This window comes from Tenrec ecaudatus, chromosome 9, assembly GCF_050624435.1.
Source record: "Tenrec ecaudatus isolate mTenEca1 chromosome 9, mTenEca1.hap1, whole genome shotgun sequence".
In the NCBI taxonomy this organism is placed as follows: Eukaryota; Metazoa; Chordata; class Mammalia; order Afrosoricida; family Tenrecidae; genus Tenrec; species Tenrec ecaudatus.
Window position 1 is genome coordinate 114,106,228 of NC_134538.1, and position 22,835 is coordinate 114,129,062.

The following is a 22,835-nucleotide window of genomic DNA, read 5'->3' on the forward strand; positions in this document are numbered from 1 at the left end:
TATCTGAACACTGTGAATTTCTTTTGTAAAAGCAGTTTCATGTGAACCTCACCTTTTGTGATGCCTGATTTAAGTGAACAGTGCGTGGCCAAGAAATTCTGTTTCCTGCTGAGGAAATCAATGGTGCAGAAACTGTTGTGATGTTGAACACAGCTTACAAGGACAGCATTATGGGAAAAAGTCAAGCAAACAAGTGGTTTTCTCATTCAAAAAATGTTCATTGTTGACAAACCTCTTTCTGAATGTCTGTCAACTTCCCAAATAGATGAAAATATTGACTCATAGTGCATTTTGGAGCTCATTCACCCAGATCAGACTCTTTTTCCAGCTTTCTATTTAGAGGGTCTGAAAAGATTGCATAACAACGTATGGCAGAAAAGGGCCTCGTTTGTGGCAGCCGGGGGAATGGTTTTGCTATCATGATAATGCACCTGCTCATGCAGTGTGCCAACTTTTGGCAAAAAACAGCATGTCTCCCTTTCATCTCCCACCTTACTCATCAGACCTTGCTCTGTGCAACTTCTTTTTTATTTCCATGAATGAAGAGGGCCATGAAAGGACAGTGATTTGACAATGTAGAAGAGGTGAAGAAAACAATGAGGGAGGTGCTGTCAGCCATCCAAACAGATGAGTTTGAAAAATGTTTCCACGAGTGGAATTGCTGATTTGATGACTTTATTAAGTGTAATGGTGTGTAATTTGAAGACTATAAAGTTGTTTTGTAAAAAAAAATTAAATCCATTGTTACCAAAAAAAAAAAAAAGAAGAAGAAAGAAATTCTGTTTTGGGGGGGTACTCCCCTTGTATGTATACACCCACACAAACATACACAAACACACACGTGCTTTGAAAAACTTGGGGAAATTGTTTATGTTTTAGTTCCATTGTTATATATATACTTTTCCATGTATCTATTCTACAAACATTATGGAAAATTGGAATTTTCCAAATATTTAAAATTTTTTCTCAAGATTTTGGAAGCCCCTGAGTTAGGGTGGGTTTTCTAGAGCAATTATACCAATTATACTGCATATGCATAAGAAATAAATTTATATTAATGAAAATATATATACAGAGAGGAGCCTATACAACCTCAGAGTGAACAAGTCTCAGTCTAGCTCAAATTCATCGGTGAAATAGCAAGCTGGAGGCTCTTTCTGAATCAAGTTGCTGCCAAGCTTATGAAGCAAGAGGCAGGAAAATGGAGCAGGAGTGGGGGGATATTGTAGGTCAGGGTAGGCAAATTTGAGTGAATTCATGCCACTAACAGTCCATATAGTTGATTGCTGGTCCAAGTCCCAGGTACAGGACCTAGGCCAGCAGGAAAAATATGATTAGAGGGAACAGTCCATGAGTCTCTTGGATGGACATATAATAGGCTGCCCCCTCCAGAGGATGTCATTAGAGTATGACTTGAGAGAGAGGTTGTATTCCACCCATTTTGTCTTACAGCAACAGTGAAGTTGACAGAAAACCTGTCACATGTGCATTCCTGGGTGGAAATGTCACTGGCACACAATGACTCCAGAGGGTAATGACCCCGGGATTTTTTATTATGTTCACTTGGCCGGGGTCCATCACAAGCCTGGGGAGAGCCTACAGGGATTCTTTCACATATGTCAGATCTCCTAAGAGAATGACTAGACATTTCACGATGCTAGTAAATATTAGAGGTGGGGTATTCAGGGAACCCTTTATTATTAGGGTGCACCCAAATTCCTCTTCATAATTGGTAGGTAGACAGAAAATATTCCTGTCCCCAGTTTCATGACTACTGACATAATTTTGTTCCCTCAGTACCATCATCTCATCAAATAGTAATCTTGAGTAGCCAAACCCCATGCCATCATCCCCACAGGACAGACTGGCACTGCCCCTGAGCATTTCCCAGGATGTAAATATCTACAGGAACAGAAATACTGCCCTTTTTCATACAGAACTGCAGACGGGTTTAAGCCATCCTATGCACAACCAATTACACCAATAGGGTTACTTCTGTTTGGTGGTTATTGATATATTATAGATGATTACGGGTAACTTAGCAAGGTATAAAAGAATAAGGTCGCTGGATCACTCAGGGGAAAATAGTGCTATAAAAGCAAATAGTCATCTGATATTTTTTATAAAGACTAGAGGAAAGGATAAAGGTACCAATATCAAGTACTTGGCTTTTAGCTTCTTTCATCCTTCACAACTGTTTTTTATTGCGCCTACATTTTGAAGTCTTTGTTAGTGATTAATTTTTACATTAAATGAAAGTAATTCAGAGAAAGGCACATGAGCCTCCACTATGTGTGAATAGCTCCTCACTCCTGTCCCTGGGACTGCAATTCCCAGAGGACGCAGTGCTGACACCCTAGGAACTTGTCCCAAACCAACCAAACTCTCTATTTTTTCCTAATTCATAGTGACCCTACGGCAGAGGGTAGAACTCTCCCAGAGGGGGAGAGATGACACAAGAACCTCATCTTCCTTGGAGGGTTCACATTTCTGACTTTGTAGCTAGTACTCCATCTCCTCACACTCTGTGCCACCAGGACTCCTAGCTAGGAACTGTTGGCAAAGTGACAGGGGGATTTTGAATTTCATCGTTCTCTACTCCAGCAGCGGGAATGAGGGACAACCGACTACTTTATGGCTGATGTCAAGCTCTTTACATCCCAGATACAGAATTGATAGTAGTCTTTCCTCTGGATACTGAGATCTACTTGAAGGTGAGAGAAGTATTGGCAATGCTAGCTGGCAGCTCTGTGCTCTGTGAACTCTGCATGGGGAGGTTGGGCAGCTAACCTCAGCACAGCATCCACTCCGCACTCCTCTAGGTGAGTAACACGCGGAAGCAGTCCCGGCCCACTGCCATGGACTCTCTTCTGTGCTGAAGACCACTATCAACAGCAGCAATGTTTCAGATGCCAGCGTCTGGAGGTGGTCTTTTGTCACTATTGATCAGAAAGGCAGTACTATCATTCCTGACCCAAGCCATGCGACTCCCACCATCTGAGAAGCCAAATGCCACGCACTCAGATGCAACTACCACTGGATTTGAACATCAGTTGCCCGAAGGGGATCTTGGAGCCACGTGGATTGGTGCTCATACTACTTGAAGTTGCAAAAACCAGTTGGTGGTTGAGGGCACCAGTCCAGGCTGTGAAACACCTGTCATGATGCTCCTGTTTTATGGGACATGGAGAAGAGCTGGGAGCCACTGCCCATAGCAACCTCCTTCTCGTGGTGGACCTAGCGCCTCCAGCGGAGGCTGGGTTGATCAATAGAGGCCTGAGTGTGGACTTCCACATATTCCTTTTTAGAATCCACAAGTAGGTATTCGTGTCAAGATGCGATTACACTCAATGCCCAATCAGTGCCTGTCACCTGTCTGTTGTACAACTTGAACTTGTGCAGTTTGCCCCCCTTGAGCTTCAGGTCATGGAGGCAGATGGCCATCTGGGGTCAGTCCTTATTTTGGACAGTGTAGCTGAGGTTTCCACCATGAGGCCGTGGGAGGCCGTAGCACTTCTCCCAGGTGCCTCTGAAGTAGGCCGGGCATCACCAACCTGCAGCTTGCCAGCCATATGTGCCTGTGAGGTAAATGGAATATCCTTTGTTTGTAAAAGTGCATCTATGGCTTCGAAGAATACATTTTAAAATTGTTGTGAGGGACAGGATTGGCTCTTTGCCTCAAAAGTTTGCTGACCCCTGACCTAAGCAATTAGACAGCCACTGAGGCAGCTTTTGTGTTTGGCTCAATTAAGGCATAAGCATGCGTATATCTACATATATACACACGCTCCTTAACTTAACCTTCTCACACTTGTGTGCAAACCAACACCCAGAGACCAGGCCTGTTGGGGAACTGGAGTCTGACCACTTGCCTGTGCGCCTACCAGCGACATTTCTGCATTAAAGTCACATCTACCCCAGTGTGACCAATTTATAGTCCATGATGTTGGTTTTTTTAAGCCTTTCCTGCCCACTGGTGCCAGCATAAGAGGCATAAAACACTCTAGCACGGATGGCGCGTTTGCTGCAGCAGCCAACGGAAAAGCACATGGTTGTGCTTCACTTTAAGTGAGGGGCACAGGAGGTACTTTCAGTCTGCTGAGAGCTAACCAGGACATAGCTAATTACATGCCTTCCATGGGGGAATTCCTTTTGAGTTGCAAGCAGATGATTTACTGTTGCAGGTGACCTATATTCCAAAGGCTTCAGATGCCTCTGTATACAGTTTCTCCACTTTGGCCGTGTCTGTTCATCTTCAGCTCATGAAATAGAATGATCACTGCTAAGTGATTTGGAGATTATGGGGCACACTGCTGCTGAGTTTTTCCTATGTAGTTTTCCCACGCACCACTCCCCTTACCGTGTTCCCCGACACCAGCAAACCACGACATGATCTGTTTGCATATCAATGTTCAGAATCCCACTCGAGAATCAATGTCCTCGTGAAAGACTCACTGGTATTTGCCTATTTAGAAAATTAAATATAGGAGAAATTTTGCTGAAACATGAACACTAACTCACAACAGGCATTGTTTTTGAGTGACTGTAACCTTGCACCACTTCTGAGAGGTTTAGATTACAGAATTCCTAGCCAGGGCTTCAAGTCCTTGGGGTATCCGCGCTGAAAGAGAGGAAAGCCGTCACCCCCTCCTTTCCTTTCTTTATACAGGATAAGATTACTGTGTCATTTGCAGAATCTGAGTTAGTTGGAAGACAATAACAGTAAAGGAGAAAGGTATTGCTTTGTGATTCAAATGAGACTAGATACATTTTTATTGAGCAATGGATGCCTTTATCTCTGACAGAATGTTCTAGAATGTCATAGGATTTAATCTGATATAATAATCTCAGGACCTGCTCTGGGATCAAGGAATGTCTTCATTTCAAACCAATTGGAGTTCTATTCTCATTACATTCTGATGAGATTGAAAGGTCTTTAGACTCTTTTGAAGTTTGGAGAGTGTAATTTATTTATGAAGTTTGTAAACAAAATGTAATTTATCCCGATAGCAAAGAACCAGGACAATTCAGTTAAAAATATTTCGCATATTAAGCACTTATAGCTTTCTCCGTATCTTCATAAATATAGTATTTAATTATAAATTACTTAATAAAATTGATTATAGTTTTAAAATGAGATGTTTTATTATTTAAATCGTATTGTTAGTGTTGAAAATTGTAAAATAAGCACCAAACAGACCATTATTGACAGAGCACCTTGTTCCAAGTACCCAGAATGAATACCAATTAACAGTGTTTTATTTGCTTCAGAAAATTTCTCCACCTTTTTATTTTTAATACCCGATCATTTGATCTCCCTTTGACCCAATTTGGAATTTGTTCTTGCTATTAATGTTCCCTGCTTTTTCCTCTATTAAGGTTGATTTTTCCCCTCTGGTTTGTTTTTATATTGCTGTTGGTTCTTTCTCTTTCTTTCTCTCTTGGTTTGCTTTCCAGTGTGTGAAATCGAGGATAGGCAAATCTATAGAGACAGTTACTGGGATAATGCCTTATTGGGGATATGGGAGGGAGGTTGGGGGGAATCAGGTGCTAATAATAAATACAAGAAGGAAGAAAAATTTCTAGAACTGATTGTATAACTACAGCTGAACTATGGAAGTGTATGATATATGGATTGTATCTCAATAAAATAATGAAAATAAAATCAAACACAAAAGAAATAGTTAAAACAATACAAGGACTACTCCATACACTTGGAGTCCAAATTTTTAATGTTTTCTACATTTTCTTTGTCACCTCACATGTGCTTATTATTATTATCCTTTTGGCTAACTATTCAAAAAATGAGGCGTAGATTCCAAGAGGCCTCATTTCTGAAAACGTCAGCGAGAAATACCAGAAGGCCAGTGTTTATTCACAATGTTCCCTTCCTAAGTTCAAGAACATTACCATTATTTTCATAATACTACCCCAAATTTAGTCCATAAAAATCTCCTAACTGTCCTCAAAAAGCCTTTTTTTAAAAACATTTTATTAGGGGCTCATACAACTCTTATCACAATCCATACATATACATACATCAATTGTATAAAGCACATCCGTACATTCTTTGCCCTAATCATTTTAAAAGCATCTGCTCTCCATCCAAGCCCTTTGCATCAGGTCCTCCTTTTTTTCCCCTCCCTCCCCGCTCCCCCATCCCTCGTGAGCCCTTGGTAATTTATAGATTGTTATTTTGTCATATCTTGCCCTATCTGGAGCCTCCCTTCCCCCCCTTCTCTGCCGTCTACCTCCCAGGGAGGAGGTCACATGTGGATCCTTGTAATCAGTCCCCCCTTTCTAACCCACTCACCCTCCAGTCTCCCAGCATCGCCCCTCACACCCTTGGTCCTGAAGGTATCATCCACCCTGGATTCCCTGTGCCTCCAGATCCCATATGCTCCAGTGTACAACCTCTGCCTTATCCAGCCCTGCAAGGTAGAATTCGGATCATGGTAGCTGGGGCGAGGAAGCATCCAGGATGGTGGGGAAAGCTGTGTTCTTCATCGGAACTACCTCACACCCTGACTGACCCATCTCCTCTCCTAAGTATATTCGGGTCCAGTCAAAAGACAAGGGAAATGGAATTAAAAGAAAATGGCATTTTCCCACAACCATTTTTGATAAACCTCATTTATACACAAATAAGTTTATATCTGTTTTTGAGCCACTATCCATTCAAACATTATATATTGAAGGTGATTGTTGATGTTTCTTCATTCTCTTTTAATCTAGAATAATTATCCAATCATTTATGTAAGTAAATGTATTATCAGTGGGGCTTTTTGGGTAATTTTATTTTATTGGGGCCTCTTTGAGCTATTATCGCAATTCATATATTTATCCATTCTGTACATATGTTGTAATCATCTTTTCCGAAACATTTTCTTTCTACTTGAGCCTCTGGCATCATCTCCTCAGTTTTTCCTCTCCTTCCCCAACACTACCTCTCCCATGCCCCATTGATAATTTTTAAATTCTTCATCTTCTTTGTTTTTATGTCTTACACTGTCTGCTGTCTCATTTTACCCACCTTTCTGCTGTCCATCACCCTGGAATGGGGGCCATATGTCAATCATTGTGATCGGTTCCCCCTTATCCCCCCCCACCTTCCCCTTCTTGTGTCACTGCTCCCCTTCTTGGCCCTGAGGGCTTTATCTGTCCTGGATTCCCTGTGTTTCAAACTCTTATCTGTACCAGTGTACATGTTCTGGTCTAGCTAGATTTGTAAGATGGAATTGGGTCATGGTAGTGGAGGGGGGGGAAGCTTTAAAGAACTAGAGGAAGGTTGTGTATCATCGGTGCTATACTGCCCCCTGCCCCCTGACTGGCTCGTCTCTTCCTTGTGGCTGTTTGACGGGGCTGTACAATTGACAACTGATGGGCTTTGGGTCTCCACTCTGTCCAACCTCTCATTCCCCTTGATATGCTTTTGTTTGTTTCTTTGTTTTGTTTGGGTCTTTGAAGCCTGATACCTAATTCCATGAGCACCTCATGATCACACGGGCTGATGTGATTCTTCCATGTGGGCTTTGTTGCTTCTCAGCTGAATGGCTACTTGTTTATATTCAAGTATTTAAGACTCCAGATGCTATATCTTTTGATAGCCTGCACCATCAGCTTTCTTCACCACATTTTCTTATGTACCCATTTTGTCTTCAGCGATTGTGTCAGGGAAGGTGAACATCACAGAGTACCCTGTTAGTAGAACAAAATGCTCTTGCGTTGAGTGAGTACTTGGGTAAAGACCCAATGTCCATCCACTACCATAATACTATATAAATAAATGTATGTATATAGATCTATTCCCCTATCATTGTATATAAATGTATTGACATATATATGTCTATATTTAGACTTCTAAAATGTCCTTTGCCTCCCAGTTCTTTCCTCTATTTTCTTTTACTTTCCTCCTGTCCAACTATCATGTTCAGCCTTCATTTGGGTTTTAGTCATTCCTCTCAGCTACATAGCCATTGATCAAAACCCCTAAGCATCCTATGCCCTCCTCACCATCAATTTTAGATCACTTATTCTTCTTTGTCCCTGGGTTTGTTGGCACCCACTTCCTTTTCCCCCATCTTTCCCTGTCCCATGTCCCTCGGTCACATTGTTCTTTCCGTCGGTCAGATTGTTCATCCTGCCTATCTTGTCCAGATAAACATGCATAGACAATAATATGTGCAAAAAACAAAGCCGAGCTAAACATAAAAAAAGAACCATTGTATTGGGTACGTAGTGATTTGCTTTTTTATTTTAATATTTCAGCTGTTTTATTGGCATATAATACAATTCAATAGTTCAATCACATCAAGAGGAACTGTATTATCAGCACAATCAACTTTAAAACCTTCTTATTCTCATCGCTGTTAGCTCCCCATTCTTTCAACTTTCCCTGTCACATTCCAAAGGAGCCATCAATCCTGTTACTTTTTCTATAGATTTTTATAGTAGTTTTTAAAATGTGGGTTTCATATGCAATTTTCTTATGACTAATGATATTCAACCACTTTTCAGATACTTAGTGGCTATTTATATATCTGCTCTTTGTGAAATGATCCTACAAAGCTATTTTATGCTTCTGTATTATTTGTGCTTTATTTTTTAAGAGTTTCTTAATATATTCACTTTAAGATATATGCAACCCTAGTTGTTTTGTTGGGTAAGCATTGGACTTCTAACCATGAGGTTGGCAGTTCAAACCCATCAACAATCTGGCAGGATAAAGTTGAGGTTTCTGTAAAGATTTACAGTCTTGGAAATCAATTCAGTGGCAGTGGGATATACTTATTTAACCTTGGTTTGTATTGTAAGTATTTTATGTCAATTTTTAGTGATTTTCATTTTTTGTCATGTATTTCTGATATTGTCTGCTTAAAAATGGCTGCATTAATTAGTGTGTAGACATTCTGTTATATCTTCATTATAATTCCTAACTTTAGCACTTGAAGCTGTCATCACATTTAAAACTGTAAAATTCGAATTCTGTTCTGTTTAATGCCATGACTCTTATCCTTGCTTTCTTGTACTTTTCAATAAAAGAGTAAAGCCTACCAGTGTCACTTTGCCCAATAAGCAAGGTACACAAAAGTTTAATTGTGCTTAGTTTCTAATCTGTAGTAAGCTATTTCCCATTTTCTTTCACATTGAAGAGTCTGCCTCTAGGCATGGCTAGTCTGTCTGTCTGTCTGTCTCTCTCTCTCTCTCTCTCTCTCTCTCTCTCTCTCTCTCTCTCTCTCTCTCTCTCTCCCTTTCTGCCTCACAGCACCTTGCTGCAGAATCAAAGCCTCTTTTCAAATGTATGATCTCAGACAAGATCAGGGTACCCAGGAAGTAAGGGAAGCATGGGTTTATTGAGCTTACCTACTAATCCACAGAGAACAATTTCACATGTGTTTCACCACATCCTAAAAATCTATATACTATATACAACGGTTCATTACAGATTTAGTAAGTAAGCACAGTAAACCTTGTTTTCACCTTGGAGATTGGGTAATCCTCCTAAACCTAGAACTATTTACTGAGATAGCCCATGCTTATTGCATTGTTTAATTTGTCATTTTTTTTCTGAGGGACTGTATTTGTAAATTTTCGGTCTATTTTCCGTATGCCTTTAAATGTTTCTTTGTTGTTTGAATGCTAGATACTGCAAAGGATGAAATATTAAACAATTAAACAGAACTCATCCAACCTAAGGGATATGCTATGTCTGCAAACATATATAGATCAACAAAGAGTAATTATGATCTGGTTGAAGTAAATACTTCATATATGGAAAATGTTATGGGAATATGAATAGGGAAAATTACCTCTAAATAAGAGTGTTAAAGTGTATATTTACAATTGTTCTCTCTTTGTTAAAAATCTGCACGATAGGGATAGTAATCTCATGATTCCTTCATGAGTAGTCAAGATATATTAGGATCCTAGATTTAGTTAGAATAAAAATAATTTGTTTCACATCATCAAAGTTGAAGCTGCACACCTGTTGACAAGAGCTCTCCTCAGAAATAATCAATCACTGACACCTTGATTAACAAATCCTTCAGAATTAAACTCATTTTATAGAAATCTTGTGAAGTCGAGCTGCCTGCAGTTTAATCACACATTGTCAAAATGCTCTACTGCTTAGTTTTTATCTTTTCCCAAGAGTTGAATACATGTCCCAAATATGTGCGCCACCTTTCCACCCTATTTTATTTATTTGTATCTACATTATCTGTGGATTTAGTAGGGACTTTATCTGTGGAATCGACTTAATATAGGTTTCTTTCTTGCAGGTATCATAGCAAGCAGGGATCTATTAGCTGTTTCACCTCAAGAGTCATGGTGTGTGTCGCCCTTTGCCTGAATGAAGGAGGCCTGGGGGCCGTGGTGTGGCCTTGGACTGCTAAAAGCTTGCTGAGCAGCTCAGCCGTTCCCATGAGAAAGACGAAGCTTTCCGCTCCAGTAAGGAGGTAGTCTTGGTAACTCACAGGGGCAGTTCTTCCCAGTTATGTAGGACAAGTGTAAGGCAGAGTGGACTCGATGGCAGAGAGAGTTTGCAGCAATGCATCATGATTTGAAATGTTCATCATCGAAGGAGTTCCGGCAAGATGGCGGCCAGGTAGGCAGCTTTTTATCAGGAGCCCCATGGCGATCAAGGAAACTAGGGAATGGGAGGCCGGTGAGGGATTTGGCTTGAGAAGCAGCCTGAGGAGAAGACAATGAACCAACAGTTTGGGGGCCACTTGGAGGGAGGAGTAGAGGGAGTGGCTAGCAAACAGATGCTATATACAGGGGAACAACTAGGGAATTAAAATCAACAGTGAGGAAGCATACAGAACCTGGTGGCTTTGAAGCAAAAAGGGATTACTGAGAAGCAAAAGAAAGGTGAGCGTGATCATGGAGCAGGAGGAAGGTAAAAGGAAGCAGGAGATATGTAGGAAGCAAACCATTGATACGTGTAGAAACATTGTTGTATACATATGTAAATATATTAATTCATAAAATGGAGGTATTAGCCTATGCACATATATTTTATGGCAATATATTGAAGAAGTGGATGGACTTTGGGTCTCTACTCAAGCCTTCCCTCAACACAAGAACACTTTGTTCTAATAACTTGATAGTCTGTGATGCTCACTCTCCTGACAAGACCACTGAAGACAAAATGGGTGCATAAGAATATGTGGTGATGAAAGCTGATGGTGCCCATCTGTCAAAAGATATAGCATCCAATATAAATAATATATCATAAGCTATATAAGTCTTAAGGCTTGAAGTTAAACAAGTAGTCATCTAGCAGAGAAGCAACAAGCCCAGTGAAAGAAACTCACTAACCTGTGTGATCGAAGAGTTCAAGTAACAGGCATCAGAAGACTCAAAACAAATAATCATATTGTCAAGAACAAGGGAACTTGGAGTGGAGACCCAAAACCCATCGATAGACAAGTGTGTATCCTCTCAAAAATGGATCACAAGAAAAGGACCAGTCAGCCAGGTAGCAGTATAGCATCGATGAAACAAACAATATTCCTCTGGTTCCTTGAGGCTTCCTCACCCCCAAATCATGACTCCAGCTCTACCTTAGAAATCTGGTTAAACTGGAGCATGTACACTGGGACAGACAAGAGCTCTCAACATACAGAATCCAAGGCAGATAAGCCCTCAGGAACAGAAATGGGAATAGTGATATAGAGAGGGTAGGGTGAAGGTGAGGGGAGAAGGGGAGAAAAGGGGGAACCATTTGCAATGATTGATATATAACCACAACCAGCCCCAAAGGAAAAGAGCAACAGAAACATGGGCGAAGGGAGACAGCTGATGGTGTAAGATATAAAAATAATAATTTATAATTTATGGAGGGATGGAGGGTGGAGGAAGGGGGAAGGAAGGAAAACAGAGGAGCTAATACCAAGGGCTCAACAGAACGAAAATATCTGGACTATCATGATGGCCATGTATGTACGAGTGTGCTTGATACAATTGCCGTATGGATTGTTATGTGGCTGAAAGAGCCCTCAGTACAGTGATCTTTAAAAAAGGAAAAAGAGAATGACAATTTAAAAAGTAATCACATTTTCCTACAGAAATAAAAGTTTAATGTAAAAGCTCTTAAAAAAACTCAGTGAAAACATAATATAGAATCATGGTTTTGGTTAAATCTATCCTGGAAAGTATGTCATGGAATACTCCTGCTGTCTCCATGCCCAGCCCCACCCCCACCCCCTGCCCTGCCCTGGTGTGGCGAGACTACTCTTTTTCATGTAATAATATAGAACTTATTAAATCTTTGATCAACTGCTTAGAAGAACAAATAAACTTTTCTGTTGAGGGTTAGAAAATAGTTCATCATAGCCCTCATGGTTACTTACATTTGAAACATATGCAGTCTAGTACTGGTTTATTATAGCTCAAGTAAATGTGTTTCATTAAAAATCATTAAGTAGAGCCTCCATTTTAATGTTTAGTTGTGAAAAAAAAAAAAACAAAAGCAAAACCCATTGCTCTCCATATTAAAGGATTTCCAGGAATTAGGGTGGAGGTGAGACATATAAGGGCCATTGGCTCTACTTTCTTCCAGGGATCAGTTTCCCAGAACCACAGGCAGAAATGGCGTGCCTCTTCTTCAGTGTCTGTGCTTCCGTTTAGCACAATTTCAAAATGAAACCTTCCCTTCAGTATCTCGTCTTTATCTTTACCATATCCTTGCCTGGGAATGGATTACATTAGTTATTTGCTGTCTGTTGTTTTTAATATCAATAGCTACTGAATATTTTCTGTTAGACTACATGATGGGAACATTTTCTCTCCAATACCCCCAATCTTTCAGTTAATACTGAAAATCATGCATTTCCTTTGAGGACTAAGGTTCTCCAGACACGAGCCATACTATCTTCAATCACTTCATTCATATGTGAAAGCTGGACATTGAATCAGGAAGACCAAAGAAGAATCACTGGATTTGAATTGTGCTGGAGAGGAACATTGAAGGTGCCCAGGACTGCCATGCGAACAAAGGCATCTGCCCTGGAAGAAGGAGAGCCAGAGGGGTCCTCGGAGGCAAGACTTTGTCTCACAAACTTTGGACACAACAGAGCGGAAGGCCGTGACAAGATGGATCGACACGGTGTGTATTCTGCTTTAAACTAAAAACAGACCACTTGTCCCTAAGTGTATTCCAATTTATGGAGATTTCGTGGGTTAAAAGATTAAGCAATGCTCCACATTTTCTTCCTTTAAATGTGTTGTTGCTGTTTTTTGGTTTTTGTTTTCACTTAAATTTTTATGGAAGTTCCCGTGGTATCACTGGTACATTCAAACCACTTACCTCTCAGTCAGTAAAGTTGATTGAAAAATCAAAACCAAAAAACCACCTCACTGCCGTCAACCTGACTCATAAGAATTCTGACTCACAAGATCCTATAGGAAACAGCTAGGACTGTTTCATGGATTTCATCGACTAGAATCCTGTTCAGGAGTCGAAAGCCTCATCTTTCTAATGGGTTTGATCTGCTGACCTTCAAGGCACTATATGCCATTAAAATAAGAAAAAAAACATAGCAACTGAAGAAAAGAACAATCAGCAAATTTATTCACGTGGTTAATACTGAATATGTGCATACAACCTTGAGAAGCCTCAAAGTGAGGCATGCAAATTACAATGAGAACACAGCTCTCCTTTTCCAGTCCTCCTGAGTCTGATTCAATAGTAGGCATGCCCAAACATAAGGGCAATAAAAGATATTGTAGTGTGCTATATTTTTGAAACCTGCATGTTAACTTATTCTTATTTTTCATAGTTTAAGATCGTTTTCTTTATTATCTAACTATTTGTAAGTGGTTATTTCCACACTTCCTCATGACACTATACTTTTGATTATGTCACCTTATTAATCTTGTAAGAAATTCAGGATATGCAATTAGAAGTAATCACTAGATCACTGGTTGCACGGTATATTTAATTTTCTGAGTAGCTTCTGGATAAAAGGGTTTTCCAGACTTGCTTTTTCTAGTCAGACGCTACCTGTCACGCTTTCTAGTCCGGGTCTCCAGTTTGTTTCTAACAGCTAGTGTTACCCATTGCGATGGTTTATTGTGCCAGCGTGGCCGATAAACACAAGTAGGATTAACTGAAGGGCAGAGGGATAAATGACCCGGTGAGCCTCGCCTTGCTTGATCTGTGCCTCATGTTAAAGGGGTACACTACCTGTGGGATGCCTAGCCTGTGGACTGTGTCGCTGTAAGTTGAGGTCCCTTTAAGCCCACACTATTGGAATGTTCATCTCTGGAGCTGGGGACCGACAGTTGATGACAGTGGAGGACCTGCCTTGCTGTTTGCTGCCTGGGTATATATAGCCCAGCTCTCTTTATAGAAGGGGACTGGCAACTGGCAGCTCTCAAGCCTTAAAGGACTGCTAGTGTCTCACTGCTTTATAATTTAACTGTTAATTTCTTGTATTATCTATCTGTATATAATTTAACGGTTCATTTCTTGTATTATATATCTATCTTTATAAATATATTTATATATAATTACTAGCAATCTGGTTTGTCTCTCTAGAGAACCTGTCCAACACACCCATGTTTTCAAATTGTCACTTTTTTTATGGTTAAGACGGATATCTACCTGTTTAAATGAAATGATATACAAGGAGGAGTCAAAAATAAATGGAAAAGTAGAATAGAAAGATAATGGAATTTTTCTACGAGATTCCCCCCCCCCCCCACTGTGCAGCCCGCTTCAATGCCTGAAGCCCATGGGGTAAAGCCAGGCAATGGTTCAGGGTTACAGTTTGCTTTGGCATGGGTCACTGTGAAAGGCCCATGGGATCCACGAGCTGTTTGAGGCCTCATGTATTTAGTATGATTCCTGTTGGCTTAGTAGCTACTCATTAGGCTGCTAACCAAAAGGTCAGGGGTTTGAAGCCACCAACTGTCCCCCGGAAGAAAGAGGAGGCTTTCTGCTCCCATGAAGAGTTGCTGTCTGGGAAACCCACAGGGCTAGGTCCACCCTGCCCTAGATTGTCACAAACAATGTGTTATCAGTCAGTTTAGTTTAGTTCAGTTTTTTATTACATAAAATACACATCAATTTAATATTATGAAAAAAAATAATTCTGTTAAGCTATTTTGTCATTACCTTGACATCCCACCTCTTTTAATGTTCTTTAATCTTTGATGGTTGTTTAATTAAACATACAATGTAATGTTTTAGCTATCAAAGCCCTTTGAGAGAATTGGAAATGCCTCATATCAGTAAAGGTAAGCTTTTTTAACTGAGGGAAGGAAAAGAGGCAATTTGATGTATCACTTTTTGTATAAACAGTGACATCTAGAGCTGCCATTAGAATTTTCTAATATGTGACTAAGTTAAAGGTTATCATCTGCTGCAGATTTAATGGATTGGAATAGAATTACAGCAAATGACCCTTGCTGGTCCTTTAAACGTGATCGATCACAATTTAATTGCCAAGGCAGAATAGCAATTAATTTTCATTAAACTGGTAGGCCATTAATACTTGCTGTTAGGAAAAGAAATAACTGTTAAGTTGTGATAGAAGGTGCTTAATCGTTTTCTTGTCAAAAGATAATAATGAAAAACATTTGCTTAATTCAATGGCAGTATATGGGTAAGAAAGCTATTGTAAATGTATCAGACTCTCCACATAATATAATTTTTCCTTGAACTTCTTGAAGTTCCCACATGTATTCATATGCAAATAATGGAAAGCAATAAATCTGTCTAGCGACGCAAAAGGAAGGACTTAGAAAAAGACAGAGAGAAGGAAAGACAGAGAGAGAGAGAAAGAGAGAGAGAGAGAGAGAGCAGAATTCTAGCCTGCCCAATGGACTCTCTAAGATTTAAAGAAATGGTCAGTTAATACAATTGTTTGTTTGCTGGGTTCCATTTTTGTGTTTTTCTTTGTTTTTGTTTTGCATATATATTTTAAGCTTTTTAAAAACTTTTACTTTTTAAATATATTAGTATAGCTCTGGAATGCTTAAGAATAGAATAATTAGCTCACCTATTTTGAAAACAGACAGAAATATTCATGGCGTGGTCACTGTCACATTGGAAATAAACAATGGGAGGCTTTCTTGACACGTTTCGTTCGACCTTAACTCCCTAGACTAGTAGTGGTGCTCCAAGTCCAGTGCGTGTGCACACATATGCACATGCTCACACACTACCATGCACTCCAGCTGACTCACGGTCCTCAGAGGGCTTCCACGATGGGACTCTGTGGGAACAATCGCATCCAGCTCTCAAGGAGTGCCCAGTGGTGAGCAGAGAACACCCAAGCCAGTGTTCCCTTAAATTAACTTAAAGTAACAGCGTGGTAAGCTTAAAACGTATTAAGACAAAGTTAGAGGCAGGCTCCAGCTCTCAGATAACAGTTCAGCAGATGTGGGCCAGGCCAGGGATAATACATGTTTAACTAATTCCACAGCGGATTCTATGCCAGTCTTCCCGATGGTTCTGTGTGTGTCACTGTCTTAGTTTTATTCGTATATATAAATAAATCCCCATTGTGTACATGTTTTGTTTGTGTTCTCCTTTTGTCATTGAACTTTATTTTCCCTCTTTAAGTAAATTAATATACTTATACAATTATTCTTAATGACTATTTTCAGTGTATAGACACCTAGTACTGTTTTAAATCAGTCTTCTGTTGTTGATAAGTTTCCAGACCACAGAATCACTATTTGGCTATTCTTTCTCTTTTGAACCTGGGAAGTTTCTGTCAGGTTACAAATAAGTTAATAAATTCTGCAGTAAAATTAATAACAGCAATAGCAGCTCTTCATTTTCTTTAAAATTCACAAATGTTCTGCTTTGAGCCATGCTATATCAATAATGTGTCAATATGTTCAGTATAAAATAAGCAAACCTCTTCTTGTTGCTTTTAAATATGTCGCTATTTACGAGTATGATATTGAAGTAAGTACCCAATCTTAACTCCTCCCTCTCCTCAGTGTGCTTTTGTTAGAGGCGCTCTAAGCGGCTTCTTCAGTCTCCCTTGGCTTACGGAAAAAGACTAGCTAGAGGTCAACTTTTTCATCATCAAAGGTCAAACAGATTAGAAGATAAAAGATAGTAAACCTTTATCCAGCATTTGTCTTTCCTAAAATGATTATTTAATGCACCTTAAGGAATATTTAAAAAAATTAAATCAGCATAGCACGTGCTTTAGATGTAATTGACAAAAACTTAGATACTGGATAACCTTGATTCATTTAAAACTCATTTCTAGGTATTTTTCCCTAGATGCTGGTTGACTGCATAAAATTTTTTAAAGTGTAGTAAGTGAAATGATACATCAGTATGTCTGATAATAAATCTGGGAGCTGTACCTGTGGAGTTTGCATACAAACAGTTTCCGGCCAACTTTGTCTATGTGACTCGAACTGTTTGTAGGTACTTTACTGTCACTTGTGAAGCACATGCCTGCGCCCAGTGCTCGGCTGTCTCCACAACCCTATGACATTTGAGCTCGTTCTTTCAACCACTCTGACCATCCTCATTCCCAGGTCACTATTTTAGAAAAATTGATGCCATTTTTTCTAGGAATTGGCCCTTCCTCATGACATGGACCAAAAAAATATTGCAATCTTTGCATCTAAGAGAACATTTCCTCTGTACTTCCTCCCAGGCAGATTTGTCTGTTCTCTGAAAGTCCACAGTATATTTAATATTTTTCACCGACACTACAAATCAATTGTGTCAATTCTCTTTGGCCATTTTTCTTCATTATCCAGCTTTTTCACAAATAGCAAGCAATTGAAAATAGCATAGCTCGTTTGTTCCCTGATGAGATCATAATGCAGACTGACAGTACGCAATCACCTTTGTAGACTTTTGCCTACAACTACAGGGTACAATGATAAAGCACTTTATTAATAATTTGTATCATCATCTTAGATATAATGGAGCCTGAAAGACTCAAAATTTGCCAGTTGGGTTGTGGGTCAAAGTAGATATTCAGAAAATGAGCAGGATGGCACTTGCTTAGAAGTCATTTTTACCTACAGAGATTAAAGAACATGAACGAGCAGGACATAACAACTTAAAACAGTGGGGCCACTTCACAGAGGGGTCCCAGTCTGCAGGACCTAATATGTTAAACTTTAAGCACAAACTCTAGGTCTGTTTAAGCATTGTGCCATTTATAGAGTGTTCACTGAGAATAGCAAGGAAAGTAGGTGAGGACACATCGTGGGAATTGGGACAGGTAAGCGTCCATGAGTCAAATGCGATCTCTTCCTTTAGAGAGTGCAGGAAAAATGTGGAGGGTCTGCGCGTATGCATGGGATGTACCAATGGATACTTGTCTATGAAGCTAGGGCAACAGATCAGAATAAACGAACTCTCAGTTTTATACTGAAAAGAAATATTTTTTATTTGGCCAATTTGAATACAAGAGAACGTAGGCTTATTGACTCACTTGATTCACAGTCTTCCTGAAAGATTAATTCTGATGAGGTCCCTGCAATTTATCCCAGAGTTCTAGGTGAATTTGTCTACTGTATGATGTAGTTAAAAAAGATTTTAATGACTATCTATGATAAGACTAATTGCAATATGTGTTTCACAAACTAGAAATGCAAGTAGTTATTTTCTCAAACAATAAAAAGTATATGCATGTATATGGAAGCATAGCCATTTAAATATTTGAGCAAAATCCAGATACTGGATTGTTAAAAAATAAAAGTGATTTTCTCCTTTTCAGTGTTATATGATGCTGATTAAATATCAAACAAACACTAAAAAAGTGTTTTAATGGTGTAGTTAAGTAATTGTGTATTGTTAGCAGTTGTCATGGATGGCACCATGAATAATTACTTAACGCTCTTAGACATTTTCAAATGCTCAGTTTATTTACTTCAAACACATATCAAAAATTCTAACAATCTTAAAGTTAACTTAAGTCATATAAGGGTGATAGAAACATAAGTCAGCATCATGTCGATTACTGGCCCTTAGTCCCGTACGGCATTACCTTCATCGGTGTCCTCACCCGGGTAGAGCCGCAGAGAGCAGGAGCGGATGTCTCCTCCTTGGTTTCTAGCTCTCTGAATTCTGTCTTTCTATTCGAACCTTTTATAGGTGGTCTTGCTGGCTCTTTGACATCATTTAAGGTCTTATTAGGGTTCCCCAGATGTGTCTGGGAACTTCTAGGTGCTGCCCTGGTGGGTGATTTACTTCTTTTCAGTGAGTCTGCAGGGATTCAGCATTTCTTACTGGTCTTTCAGTCTCTCTCAAAATGGAGTCACTTATGTTCATAGGTGGTATGTAATTCAGCATCTTGAATGAAATTCCATGTCTCATAAGGTAGTTTTACCATGCTCTCATCAATCAGTCAGAATTATTGTTTCATCATGGAATGATTGATATTAGAAACTGAAATATTTGAAAATTTAGAGTGATGAAATTATGTCATTTTTAAGGAGGATAATAAATTTCAGCAGCAGTTAAAAATAAATTGTTTTTAAGGGGACTTGTATATGCACGTACATCGAAATGGGATAGAAAATATACAGCGACTGTATGTTCCCTCTCTGTTCCTTGTGACCCTGAGAATCAAAAGAATGAGAAATAAGAAAATGAAATTATTATTTCTTGGAAAAATTAAAAATCTAGAAAGGATTCAAGTATCAAAGAGAGAATTCAAGGGGAAGAGTTAGAAGGGGGTGGAGAATGCTAGAGCATGTTATTAGGTAACTTTAATATGAAAGGGACTATACATTTAAAAATAATTTTCAGAGTAGATATAAGAATGAGAAAAAGATGCATAACAACAAACAACAAATGATTTTTTAACTTCACCAAAAAAAATAAAAACACCCAACAATCCAACAGAATATGATCCATTGCACCCTTTTGATGCTCTCAGATTTACATAGAAATTCAAAAGCCTTGACTACTAAGTAAAGCACACATGGAGGCTGTTTCTCTCTGGGTGGAGCCACTGCTGTCAAGTGGATTCTGACTCACAGTAGAATTACCCCCTGGAGTCCAAGTCTATCATGTCCAAGAGAGCAGACTGTGACAGCGTTCCCATGTGAATCCATTGGTGGGTTTGAACCACAAACCTTTTGATTAGCAGCCTAGCTCTCTTAGACAGTGCGCACAAGGGCTCCATTTACTTTAGTTTGGGTTTTCCTTACCAATTTAAGTTCATTTCTTGTTCTTTCCACTGGCAATGTAAATCTAGTCAGATAACTCAGATCACAGAAATATTTATGAAGATACTTTCATGTTTTTGAATGGACAAGAAATGACACGAATATGTTTGCTACCTCTTGAAATTGACTGAGAAAATGATACTTCTCCCTTGTTTTAAAAATGCGTAGATTTTGAGAGTCAATGAAATTCACTAAACTACCTTAGTAGGTTCAGGAAACTAGGATGCTGCTGTTGCTAGGTGCCATCAAGTCGTTTCCAGCTCCTAACAACCGTGTACATAACAGAACAACCCACTGCCTGGGCCTCAGCCATCCTCACAGTGATTCCTTTGCTTGAGCCCATTGTTAGAGCCCCGGGACCTTTCTGCTTTTTGCTGCCCCTCTGCTTTAGCAAACATGGTATCCTTCTCCAGGGACTTCTGTCTCCTAACCACATGTTCAAACTATGTAAGATGAAGTGTTGCTAGTCTTGTCTATAAGGAGAACTCAGGCCTTATATCTTTCAAGATAGATTAACTTGCCTTTTCAACATTCCAGAGTACTTTCAATGTTCTTCAGCACCACGATTCAAGTTCAATGATTCTTCAACTATTGTGTTATTCAAGTTGACTAGAGAAACAAATTCATACACACTCATAGGTGTATAAGAAAGAGGTTTATGTACAAGAGAAATTTAATATTGAGAAAACATCCCAGCCCAGTCTAGATCAAGTACTTACATCCGACATTATCCCATATGTCCTATACCAATCTATAAAATCCTCTTCAGACTCACGCAACACATGCAATGGAGCCAAATACAGGAAGATCACAGGTCAATGGGTGGAAAGTCTTGTAGATCCAGTGGCATTGTAAGCACCTCAGCGCTGGCAGACATCTCCACATGGTTCCTCCAGCTATGAAATGGATTGCCATCAGGGTAGTTCATGTGGCTTCTCCTCAGGGGTTTCTAGAACGGAGTGGGCCTTGTTCATAAAGAGTCTTCAAGGGGTAAATGTGTTTCTCACCTCCAATGAGCTATTTATGGTATCTCCTAGTGCCTCCAAATGAGATCATCAAGCGAGATCTGATAGACAGGCTAACCTCCACTGCTTCACTCTCAATTCTCAAATTGACACCAGATTATGTAACTACCAAAATTATCTTCTTGATTCAATGTCCAATTTTCATACGAATATGAGGTGATTGAAATACCATGGCTTGGGTCAGATGCACCGTGGGTGAGATGCACCTCAAAGTAACATCCTTGCTTTTCCGCGCTGTAGAGAATTGTCATGCAGCAGAGTTACCCAGGGCAACTCATCTTTTGATCCCTTGACTGTTGTTTCCATGAACATTGACTGTGGATCCAAGCAAGACAAATCTTTGGCCACTTCATCCTTTAATTAATTTATCATGTTAAGTATTGATCCAATTGTGAAAATTTGGACTTTCTTTATATTGACTCATAATCCATACTGAAGGCTACAATCTTTGATCTTCATGAGCAAGTGCTTCAAGGCCTCCTCCCTTTCAGCAAGCAAGCTTGTGTCATCTGCAGGGTTGTTAATAAGCTTTCCTCTAATCTGGAAACCACATTATTCTTCATGTAAATCAGCTTCTCTGATTATTTGCTCAGCATACAATTTGAATCATTATGGTGAGAAGATGTAACCCCGTCACAAGCCTTACCTGATTTTAAACCAGGCAGTATTCCCTTGTTCTGTCTCTTGATCCATGTACAAGTTCCTAATGAGCCCAATGAGGTGATCTGGAATTCTTGTTCTTCTTAACTCTATCCCCAGTTTGTTATGATCCACAGCCCAGTGCCTTTGTATAGTCAAGGAAACACAAGTAAACATCTTTCTGTTATTCTCCACTTGGAGCCAAGATCCATCTGACTTCAGCAATGATATGCCTCTTCTGAATCCAGAATGAACCTCTGGCAGCTCCCTGTCAATGTACTGCTTCAACTGTGGTTGCATGATCTGTAGAGAAATACTACTTGCGTGTGATGCCAATGATATTATTCTATGATCTGGGCATCATGTTGGGTTACATTTCTTTGGACTGGGTACAGACAAGGCTCTCTTCCAGTCAGTTGGCCAAGAAGCTATCGTCCAAATTTCCTGGCAGAGACAGTGAGTGGTTCCTGTGCTTCCTCAGCTTGCTGAGACCTTTCAATGTGTGCTCCATCCATTCCTGGAGCCTTGTTTGGGGCTAATGCTTTCAGTCCAACTTGAACTTCTTCCTTCAGTACCATTGGTTCTTGTTCATATGCTACCACCTAAAATGGTAGAAAGTTGACTCATTCTTTTTGATACCAATCTAAAGGTTTTCAGCGGCTCCTTCCTCTGAAAGGGGAGCTACATCCTTCTTTGTTGTCTGTTCATAGGGTGGAAGTTCCACTGAAATCCATTCACTTTGGATGTTCCTGCTGGCATTTGAAATAAGAATAAGATAGCCTCTGGTATCGCAGCCATACACAAGGCCCTCCAGTGTGACAAAACGAGAGACGAGGTAGAAATTAGAACGAGTGGGGGTTTTTAAGAGTCACACTGAATATGAAATGTATATCCCACTAGTGTTTATTTGAACAAAATATCAAGAGCCTTATAGTTTATGGGTGGTACATTGCATGCTGTTTACCTGAAACATTATATTTAGATTTCAATTTACTCTAA